This window comes from Canis lupus, chromosome 27, assembly GCF_003254725.2.
Source record: "Canis lupus dingo isolate Sandy chromosome 27, ASM325472v2, whole genome shotgun sequence".
Taxonomy (NCBI): Eukaryota; Metazoa; Chordata; class Mammalia; order Carnivora; family Canidae; genus Canis; species Canis lupus.
This window is the reverse complement of record NC_064269.1, coordinates 24,474,041-24,486,276: the sequence shown is the minus strand read 5'-3', so window position 1 is coordinate 24,486,276 and position 12,236 is coordinate 24,474,041. Positions and strand designations below refer to the sequence as shown.

Sequence of the window (12,236 nt, the reverse complement as noted above, 5' to 3'; positions counted from 1 at the left end):
TTTTTATTCATTTAGTTTTTTTTTTTAGTTTTTATTTCTTAATTATTAGGTAAACCTATAAGATTGCCTTGTTTCCTTCCTCACTATTTTTTTTTCTCAAGAGTCATATATCAAATTACACAAAGATACAAAGCTATGTTGCATATTGATCTATTGGTGGAGTCAGTTTCTTGATCTTAAACGTAATGGATGACATTCTTACATAATTTGTGTACTTAATCTTTAAAGAATTTTGGAATTTTAAAATAATTCTTTGGGTGTTCCTTTTTTTTTTAAGCTCTTATGAGCAGGCTTAATACATATTCATGATATAAAATGGATCCTCTATAATTGTTCCTGTATTACAGATCCCCAAGGCTATATTCATGACAGTTAAAGAGATAAATTTAAAAAGCTTTCATGAGGATTGGCATATTGTTCATATAATGTTAAATATAATTCTAATGACTGGATAGTTCAGTGATTCAGAAATCTGTGCCCATTGTGGTCAGAAGTAAAGATTACATGCTGGATCCTATCCCTACCTCATAGCACATGATATGGTGCTGGACTTGCATAGTGGCAGGCAGACACTCAGCCTGCTGGGGGTTTGTACTCTGATATATCAAGTCTAAAATAATATTTTTCAACCTAGGTGAAAGGAAAAAGTGGGAGATTTTGTCTTAGTGTCATTTTCATTTGATAGTCATCTTTCCTTATATAAAAATTCTCCCATCTCCTCTTCCCTCTCATCTCTCTGACCTTTAATTCATCTGCTTTAGCTCCCTTCTCCTCCTACATCCTCCCCACAAGCTCTCTCACGCTGCTTTCATTGTGGACTGTGGTTGACAGAAACCTCTTCTATCCTACCACTCTTATCTCACCTTTACCTAACTGTACCAGAAAGGCATCATTATCAAGACCATGGGCTTTAAGTTAGACTGACAGGGTTCCAAGTCCAGCACTTTTACTGGCCAGCTGTACAAACTTGGATACCTTATTGTAAGAAATGTAAAAACTGTTATGATGTCTGACATCTACTTTAAGTAGTTCAACCAAAAAAGGGTATATGTATATATGATATATGGTATACATATATATATAGTATAATATATATGCACACATATCTATACTATAAAATTTATATACTTTATAAAGTTTATACTTCATATTATATAGTATATATTCTATACCACATATATTCTGTAGAGAATAGACAAAGAATATAGTACATATTCTATACTGTAGTTTATTAGTGTGTATGTGTAGCTATATTTATATTTGTATTACATATATATTTATATTTATATTTAAAACTCTGGATTTAACTATGGCACTTACTCACTTTGAACACATTTTACTTTTTAGAAATTTTAAAAGACCAGAAACAGAATTTAATACAATTCATTTCAACAAGAATTCCTGAAAACATTCTGTATGCCCCTCATTGTGATAGACACTGGGAATAATTAATTTTGTACAAAATCAATAACAAATTTTGTGTCTATCTATATAAATGTATATATTGTAACTATCATCACCCATCTATCTATGAGCAAAATATAACAGAATGTTAACAACAGGCCAGTGCAAGCAGTTTATACATTTACATTGTGCTATATTTTCAAATGTTCTGGAAGCATGAAGAATTTCTTTTTTTAAAGATTATTTATTTGAAAGACAGAGGGGATCCCCGGGTGGCGCAGTGGTTTGGCGCCTGCCTTTGGCCCGGGGCGCGATCCTGGAGACCCGGGATCGAGTCCCACGTCAGGCTCCCGGTGCGTGGAGCCTGCTTCTCCCTCTGCCTGTGTCTCTGCCTCTCTCTCTCTCTGTGACTATCATAAATAAATAAAAATTAAAAAAAAAAAAAAAAAGAAAGAGCACATGAGGGTGTTCTTGGGGTATGCAGCTGGTCACTTAATTATTCATAGATACAGCCAGTTCTAATTTTAAGAGTTGAAAGTTTACTCACACTGTACTAATTCTTTATTTCCTATAAGCAAGATAATATCCCTCCTGGCGCTCTATTGCCAGCATAGTAAAAAGAACACACATACATCCCCATAACTGATCAATCAACTAAACCTTAGCTTGCTAAATAATAGACAATTAATTTCTTTCAGTTTAAACAGTTTCTTTCAATGAAGTCTTTTAAAAATTGAACATTCAAAAAAATAAAATAAAAATTGAACTTTAAAAAAAAAATTGAACATTCAATTTCCTAGAGAATTATCCTTATTCCCAGAGTGGTGTCTGGTTGTAAGGGAAAGCTCAGGAATTCTCCTGACAATGAGAGTAAAGTGGGTGGCTCATATGCCATCTTTCTCTTTGAGGTAGGATGACTTGTCTGATCTCTCTCTGGACTAACATCCCCTGATATGATTTACTTAGGCACCTCTGAAGTACCTAAAAGTTTTTATGATTGCTCTGAGAGAAATTCTTATTTCCTGTAGCCACAGGACTGCTATTTCTGAAAACCCAACCCAATGTTTGAAGAACAGACTCTAAGATATCCCCCAATTATTTCTACTTCCTAGTATTCATGATGTTTAGTCATCCCCTCCTCTTGAATGTGATTGTGGCTTGCTGCTAACCAATAAAATATGACAAAGGTAATAGGATACCATTTCCGCAGATATATGAGATTATAACATCCATATTACCAGCAGATTTTCCATATTGACTTTCTACCTTGCTGGCTTTGATAAAGCCACTGCATGGAGAGGACCACATGGCAAGAAACTGAGGTCAGTGTCTGGCCAACAGCTTGCAAGGAGCTAAGGAACTGGATTGTACAAACAGGTATATTTGTTTGGAAGGGGATTCTTCTCCCTAGCCAACCTGAGAGGAGATGCCAGCTCTGGCTGACCCCTCACTGCAGTCTTGAGTGAAACCCTGAAGTGGGATATTCAGCTATGCTGTGACTGAATTCCTGACCCACAGAAACTGTGGGATAATGGATATGTGTTTATTTGTGCTTCTAAATTTGTAGTGATTTGTTATGTAGCAATATACGCCTAATACATAACTTTTCTCACAAATTGGCAACTAAGGAAGCTGATAGATTATGAGTTCCCAAACTGCTGCACTTGATCAATGACACTTATTTATTCTGAACACATTCCTTTTTGAGAACTTTTAAAAGGCCAGAAATGGAATTTATCAATTCAGTTCAAGCAAAGTCTACTAAATATAATTTAATAAGTGCTCCTAAAAATGTTCTTTCACTGTCATAGGCACTGGGAATAAAAAAGTAAATATAATGTAGTCCTCAATTCAAGGGGTATAGCTCTGTGGAAGAAGACAGATTTATAGGATTCTACCAAAGGGCATGGAATTTAGACTGAATTTTTATATATATTTAAAGCACCATGTGATGGTTAATTTTAGTGTGTTGGTTGTGCCACATGCCAAATATTTGGGTCAAACATTATTCTGGATGTTTCTGTTAATTTTTTTTTCTTGATAAGATTAATATTTAAATCAGTGAACTTTAAAAAAAAAGATTTTATTTATTTATTTTAGAGAAAGAGCACATGCGTAAGGATGAGTAGGGGAAAGAGCAGCACATGTAAGAGGGAAGGGGAAAGAACCTGAAGCAGATTCTATGCTGAGTGCAGAGTTCATATGGAGCTTGATCTCCGCCCTGACATCATGACCTGAGCCCAAAACGAGAGTCAGTTGCTTAATGGACTGAGCCACCTAGGAGCCACTAATTCAGTGAACTTTGAAAAAAGCAGATTGCCCTCTGTAATGTGGGTGGGCCTCATCCAATCAGTTAAAGGCTTAAAACAAAGACTAAACTCTCCCAAGCAAAAAAAGAATTCTGCTAGTACGTGACCTTTGGACTTGAATTGCAACATTGGCTTTTCCTTGGGATCTTGTTGTCACATGAACTAATTCCTTAAAAAAATTCCCTCTCTGTATGTGTACACAGATATGTCTATATCTACATATACATGTGGCTCTGTTTCTCTAGAGAGCCCTAATTAATACATACCCTATACCATCACACTGTTTTAAATTTTAAACTTTAAGATGATTAATTTCATATTCAACCATGAATCATCACTTACAACATACTTCACATCTGTTATTTGGTTTCTTCTTTGATGGCCTCACTGGATTGTAAGTTGTTTGAGGACACGTGGGTGTTTTTTCATTTGTGTACTCTTAAACTGTCTAGCATTGAGTTGAACCACTTATTAGCCATGTAACTTTGAGCAAATCACTTCATGTCATTAACCTTCAATTTTCTCATTTGTAAAATGTGAATAGTAAACTACCACTTTGTAAAATTTCTGTTAGGGTTGATTGAGATAAGACTACAGAAAATTTAGTATAATGCTAGATACTTTAATAAGCACTCAATACATCTTTTTTTTGTATTATTGTTATTATCTTTACTAACAGAATAGTTGGTACTCAAGGAATATTCATTAAACACAGATTTACTTATCTATTTATATTTTTTTATTAAACACAAATTTAAAATGACAGCACAGATAGAAGTTATACCCAAGATGAAAATTAATAACACTGTATAGAAGTTTTAACTCAACGCATTTGAGAGACATGGGTACTTACAGAAACCACCTTCACTATTACAAAACACGATTTTAAGGCACATTTCATATGCAAGATGAACTGTAGAATAAATAATTTTCCCAGGTGTTACCAGTTATGTACCCCACATTTAATTTTGCATAAGTTCTAAAGAGTTTTGGTGCTGGTTTGGTTTGTTCTTATCAATTACAAAGAATTTTCCTAAACTCTGCATTTAGGAATAGATTCAGGTATTCTGAACTGGAAATTATGCAGAAGAAAATGGGAGTGTGGTAGGATTAGGAGGTTATAGTTAAATCCAAACAGGCTAGGACTCGTTTTTCATAATTTTTCCCTTTGTATTTTTATTAATGAGGGACAAATGTTTTTGAGTTAAATTATGTAGTTCATCACTGGAAGAAACAATGCAAAATTAGTCTTTAGATAATTGTCTTTTGTATTTAAAGGAAAAAAAGTAAGAAAGCAGTTGGTTACATTTTTATTCAACTTTCTTATTAGTGTGAAAATTTCAGCTTGTCAGACAATGTTATATAAAGCAGCAAAGCCTGTATAATTTTCTATTTTTTAAAAATTTGCAAACTCAAAAATGATCATGGGGAAAACAGTGGCCTAACCTCTCAATGCGGATTTAATAATAGTGTACTCTACTCAGGTCTCTTATTGGTAAGATTCCATTGCTTAAAAACAACAGTGTGGTTCAGGACACCTACTGGAATACTAAAGATTTTATTAGTTACAATTAAATAATACTGGTTCAAGCATTTTCTTTCTTTTAGTTTTTGGATTTTTTTCATTATGTTTAACATCAACATCAGTGAATCTGCCATGGTACAAGCAATCTATTAAAAAACAGGGAACAAGCTATCTGTATGGGATTACAAGGGAATTCACACGGTATATCAAACTCTCTATCAAGTTCATAATTCTATTTTGCCAAAAATTTATGTTAAATATGTGTCAAACTTTAGGGAAAATTATCAATCCTTTATTTTGGTTACATGTAAACCATCCCAAACTTAATTTTTAACTGAGTATCTTATTTCAAAAATTGTCTTCTAACTATAAATGATTGTGTTTCTAGTCATCTAAAAAGATTATTGAGTCCTTGTCATGTGCAAGATAGTCCTGAGCCTTTACGTGGCTCACATTTCTAGTGAAGGAGGTCAGGTGAAGTAAAATAGCAGCAATCCAACATAGTTAACCTTTTGAGAGTTCATAGTACGAATAGCTCACCTTTAGATAGTTGGGCAAAGAGCTGTTTTATAAAGGAGGTGAGAGGTACAGAACAATAAATTGTTAGAAATAGAAGGGCATATATTTATCAATTTTTATTTCACAGATGAGGAGATTGAGGCCAGGAAGAATAAAGTCTTGTCTGAAGTCATATTATAAAAGTATGACAGCACTGAGATTAGAATTCAGTGTCCATAACTCCTTGTCTAATGGGCTTTTTAAAAATAGGAGCTTTATGGAGGCATTCACATACATAGATTTACACTCTTAAAGTGTACAGTTTTTTAAAAAAATTATAACAAATAGAATTATGCAACTGTTATCTAATTTAAAACACTTTTCTTGCTCCAGAAAGACTATAAGCCCTCACTTTCCATTTTTCCCACCTTGCAGACTTCTGGCAGTGACTAATTTTTTTTCTTTCTCTGTGCATTTGCCTATTCTGTACATTTCATATAAATAGAGCCATAAATATATGGCCTTTTGCTTACTTATCATAATGTTTTATGTTTTTAAAGGTTTTATTTATTTATTCTTTATATATATATATATATATATATATATATAGAGAGAGAGAGAGAGAGAGAGAGAGAGAGGCAGAGACACATGCAGAGGGAGAAGCAGGCTTCATGCCAGGAGTCTGACGCGGGACTCAATCCCGGGACCCGAAGATTGCGCCCTGGGTCAAAGGCAGGCGCCAAACTGCTGAGCCACCCAGGGATCCCCTTATCATTATGTTTTAGAGTCTCATCCATGTTGTGTCATGAATTGGTAATTTAATTTTTTATTGTTGAATAATATTCCAGTATATAGAAGCACCACATTTTGTTTATCCATTCATTAGTTGATGGACGTTTAAGCTGTTTCTGTGTTTTGTATACTGTGAATAATGCTGCTATAGATATTTATGTACAAGTTTGTATAGACATATATTTTCAATTCTCTTGGGTATATACTTGAAGTGGAATTGCTAGGTTACATGATAACTCTAAGTTGTCTGTTCAAGGACTGACAGACTGTTTTCCAAATCAGCCGCACCACTCTGTGTTCCTACCAGCAATGTGTAAGGGTGTCAGTTTCTCCTCATATTCATCAACATGTTTTAATTTTAGCCATCCTAGTGGGTGTGAAGTGCTATCTTATTGTGGCTTTGTTTTTTATTTCCTTAATGAATAATGAGGTTGAGCATCTTTTTATGTGCTTTATACCCACTTCTATATCTTATTTGGAGAAATGATTATTCAATCTCCCCTCCATTTTTAAATTGTTTTTATTTTTTATTATAGTTTTTAGTTAAGAATTGAGTTTAGGGGTCTTTATATATTGTGGATACAAGTCCTTTTCACAGAAATATGACTTGCAAACATTTTATCCCATTCTGTGTATTGTCTTTTCACTTTCTTGTTGGTGTTCTTTGAAGAAGATAGGTTTTTAATTTTGACCAAGTCCAACTAATTTATTTTTTCTTTACTTTGGTGTTAATATCTAAGAAACTGTTGCCTAATTCAGGTCAGAATTTTTTTTTTTACAATCTTTTAAATTAAAAGGTCGGAAAGATTTATTATGCTTTCTTCAAGAATTTTATAGTTCTAAGTGTTACTTTTAGGTCTGTAATCTATTTGTACTTAATTTTTGCATGTGGTGTGAGATAGGGACCAACTTCATTGTTTTGGATGTAGATTCCACTTGTCTCAGTACCATTTGTTGAAAAGAATGTTGTTTCCCCATTGAATTGTCTTGGCACCCTTGTCAAAAATCAATTGACCATAAATATGAAGGTTGATTTCTAGATTCTCAATTCTCTACTATTGAGCTATATATCTATCCTTGTTGTCAGTATCACACCATTTTGATTACTGTGGCTTTATATTGAGTTTTGCAAAGTGCAGAGTCTTCCATTTTCATTGTTCTCTGTTAAGATGTTTTTGACTATTTGAAGAGTATTGCTATTTTAATCAGTACTATAAGTCTTCAAACCCACAAACATGGTATATTTATTAGGTCAAATAGTTGTGTGAGTTTTCTTTAGGATTATTTATATACAAGATCATGTCATCTGCAAATAGAGGTAATTTTACTTCTTTTCCAATCTGGATACATTGTATTTCTTTATATTGTCTAATTTCCCTTTCTAGAACTACAATATAATGCTAAGTAGAAATATCAAGAGGTCACAGCCTCTACCTATTTCTGATATTAAGGGGAAAACCATCATTCACCATTAAATCTGATATTGATTATGGGTTTTTCATAGATGGTCTTTGTCAGACAGAGCTTTCTCCTATTCCTATTTTGTTGAGTGTTTTTATCATGAAAGGTTGTTGGATTTTGTCATGCTTTTTCCGTATCTTTTGGCATGATCTTATGTTTTCCCTCCTTTATTCTCTTAAGAAGATAAATTACATACTTTATTATTTTATGTTAATTGAACCTTGAATTCTTTGGATAAGTCTCAGTTGGTCATGGTGTATAATCCTTTTTAAATGTTTCTGGGTTTTGTTTGATAGCATTTTGCAGAGGATTTTTGTATGTGTATTCATTCATAAGGGATATTGGTCTATAGTTTTTTTGTGACATGCATTTGTGGTTTTAGTATCAGGGTAACACTGCCTTCATAGAATAAATTGGAGAGTATTCTCACATTTATATATTTCAGAAGAGTTTCTGAAGAATTGGTATTAATTTTTCTTTAAACATTTGATAATATTTGCCAGTGAAGCCATCTGTGTGCTCTACTTTGAAGGAAGTTTTTGGTTATGTGTTTATTATCTTAACTTCTTATAGGTCTATCCAGATTTTCTGTTTCTATTTGAGTCAGTTTCAGCAGTTTGTCTCTTCATAGAAATTTGGCCATTTCATCTAGGGTATCTAATTTATTTACACTCAATTGTTCATAGTATTCTCTTATAATCATTTTAATTTCTGTCAGGATTAGTGATGCATCTCCCCTCCCCCCCACCAATTTTAGTAATTTAAATCTTCTCTCTTTTTATCTTGGCCAGTTTTTTTTTTTTCAAAATAGTTTTTATTATTATAAAAATGTAAAAATCCAGCAAAACCAGAAATACCGGATATATTTTCCTGGACTTTCACATTTGTTGATTTTTATTCGCAATCTCTTTTTCAGCACAATTTACAACCTCAACCCCATTTGCAGTCTGATTATACAAGTGCTAAGTGGCAGAAAGGTCTAGAATAAATAGATCAAAAAAGAGGCCAACGCTGTGAAACTAAGTTGCATGAAACAGGTCTATGAGGGTGGGGGAAAGTGTCTGAGAAATAAAACAGAGTAAGACAAAGCAACTGGAAGGTTTTAGCTAAAGTTCTTTCAATCATCTTTGTCTTTTGCTCCATGTATAAGGATGCACGTGAACTCAATGTAATTGAAATTCCCCTTCTTGTCGATAGGTGCTTCCCTGTACAGCTCATTCACCTCCTCATCCGTAAACCGGTCTCCCATGGTTGTCAACAGCTCTCTCGGGTAATCTTCCTGGATGGTGCCAGTTGCTTCTTCATCAAAGCAAGCAAAAGCATTTCTGATGACATCTTCCAGATCTGTGCCATTTAATTTCTCACCAAACATCGTGAGGAACATGGTGAAATTAATGGGCTCTGGAGCCTCATTCATCATGGCCTCAAGGTATGCATCGGTTGGATTCTTCCCTAGAGAAGCAAGCATATCATGCAAATCTTCCTTGTCAATGAAATCATCTCTGTTCTGATCAATCATCTTGAAGGCCTCTTTGAACTCCCGAATCTGTGACTGGTCAAACATAGCAAATACATTGGATGTTGCACGCTGGGGGGCGCTTCTTGGTGATCTTGGTCTTTGCCTTTTTGCTCGACATGGTGGCTGTTAACTTGATGCGCGACACCAGAGCCCCGCTGCCCACGCGGGACGATGAGGGGCCTATCTTGGACAGTTTAATTAAAGGTTTGTGAATGCATTTATTTCCTCAAAGAACCAACACTTGGTTTTGTTGTTTTTTTCCTATTACTTTTGTATTTTCTATTTCCACTAGACTATATTATTTCCTTTCTTCTACTTGCTTTGGATTTAGTTTGTCATTTTGTTTTGTTTTAGATTTTTAAGGTGGATGGTTAAAGCATTTATTTGTATTCTCTTTTATTTTTTAAAAGATTTTATTTATTTATTTGAGAAAGAGAGTGAGAAAGCATGGCAGGGAGGGGCAGAGGTGCAAGCAGACTCCCCACAGAGCATGGAACCTGATGCAGAGCTCAATCTCAGGACCCTGAGGTCATGACCTGAGCCAAAGTCAGATGCTTAAACAATTGACCACCCAGGTGCCCCAGTATCCTCTTTTATTTTTTAATATAGGGGCTTATAGCTATAAATTTCCCTTTAGGTACTGTTTTAGCTGCATCCCCTAAGTGTTTATATGTTGTCTTTTTGGTACATGTACCTACCTTATTGTATTTTCTAATTTTCCTTGTGATTTCTTTTTTCATCCATAGTTTTATTTTTAAATGTATTAATTTTACATATTTATGAATTCCTAAAATTTCCTTCTGTTACTGATTTCTAATTTAATTCCATGTGGTTTTAGTATATATTTTGTATTCTTCCACTCTTTTAAGTTTGCTGAGATTTCTTTTATGGAGTATGGTGGTCAATTTTGGAAACTGTTCCAAAGGCACTTGAGAAATGTGTGTAACTTACTAACAACAAATGAAGTGTTTATGGATGTTTCTTTAGGTCCAGTTGGTTGATAGTGTTTACAAGTTATTTATTTCCTTGTTGATCATCTGACTGATATTCCATGATGGGTATTGAATTCTCTTTTATTGTCAAATTGTCCATTTCTTACTTTGGTTTTGTCAGTTTTGCTTCATGTGGTTTTGGGGCGCTGTTGTTAGGTACATTTATGCCTATGAGTACTTTATCTTCTTGAATTACAGACGACTTTATTATTAAAAATGTCCTTCTTTGTTTCTAGTACAACTTTTGCCTTAAAATTGATTTTTTTATATTAGTATAGCCACTCCAGCTATCTTTGGTTATTACTCTTATGATACAACTTTTTGTACCTTTTGCTTTGCATGTCTCTTGCAGAGAGTTGTAGTTGGACTTTTTAAAATTCATTCTGCCCCACTCTGGAAAAGCAGTATAGAGGTTACTTAAATGGTTAAAAATAAAACTACCTTATAATTCAGCAATTGCACTACTAGATAGTTACCCAAAGGATAAAAAATACTGATTCAAAGGGAAACATGCACCCTGATGTTTATAGCAGCATTACCAACAATAGCCAAATTATGGAAAGAAGCCAAATGTCCGTCAACTGATTAATGGATTTAAAAAGAAGTGATATATACACACACAATGGAATATTACTCAGCCAAAAAAAGAATGAAATCTTGCCATTTAAAATGACATGGATGGAACTAGAGTGTATTATGCTAACCAAAATAAGTGAATCAGAAAAAGACAAATCCCACATGATTTCACCCATATGTGGAATTTAAGAAATAAAACAGATGAACGTAGGGGGAAGCAAAGAGAGAGACAAACCATGAAACAGACTTTTACCTATAGGGAACAAACTGAAAATTACTGGAGGGAAGGTGGGCAGGGAGATGGGTATTAAGTGGGTGATGTAAAACTTATCAGGAGTGCACTTGTGATGAGCAGTGGGTGTTCTATATAAGTGATGAATCACGAGGTCCTATACCTGAAACTAATATTACACTGTGTCTTAACTAACTGGAATTTAAGTAAAAACTTGGAAAAAAAATAAATACAGTGACACAGCCACAAATGAATACAAGTAAAACTAGGGAAATCTGAAGACCAATGGATCACACCAATATCAAATTCCTGATTGCAATGTGCTCTATAATTTTGTAAGATATTACCATTAAGGGAAACTGGATAAAGTGCATTCAGGATCTTGCTGTGTAATTTCTTAAAGATGCATGTGAATTTACAGTTATATCAACAATTAAAATTAAAATAATAATATAAATAGGCTCCTGGGTGGCTCAGTTGATTAAGCATCTGGCTTCAGCTCATCATGATCTCTGTGTCCTGGGATTGAGTCCCACATTGGATCTCTGCACTTAGCAAGGAGTCTGCTTCTCCCTCTGCCTCTCTCCCCTGCTCATGCGTGTTCTGTCTCTCTCACTCTTTGAAATAAATGCAGTCTTTAAAAAATAATAAAAAAATTTAAACTTATGATGTTCCCACAAGTATACCTAAGATCATTATCTTTTATTACAAATTCAAAGAATAAATAAATTCATAAAGATCAAGATTTGCAACAACTGTCAACCACAAGATATTGCTTTGCTTTTCAAGTTAATGGTTTCTAATATTGAGTAGCACCTTTGTCCCATGGAGATAGTGTATGTGTGAGCCTTGCCTATAGAAAAAAAAAAAGAAAAGAAAAATGCTTAGGAAAGTCATCCAAATAAAGTTATCTGCCTTCTGAGAATTT

At 34.0% G+C, this 12,236-nt stretch overlaps 1 long non-coding RNA gene and 1 pseudogene across 3 annotated transcripts in view; one reads left to right on the top strand and one right to left on the bottom strand.

Annotated features, from left to right (window-relative positions):
• LOC112665522 (uncharacterized) overlaps positions 1–12,236 on the top strand; it is a 174,573-nt gene that overhangs the window by 89,984 nt on the left and 72,353 nt on the right. The gene's annotated exons all lie outside the window — the stretch shown is intronic.
• On the bottom strand, positions 9,095–9,638 carry LOC112665521 (myosin regulatory light chain 12B-like; annotated as a pseudogene).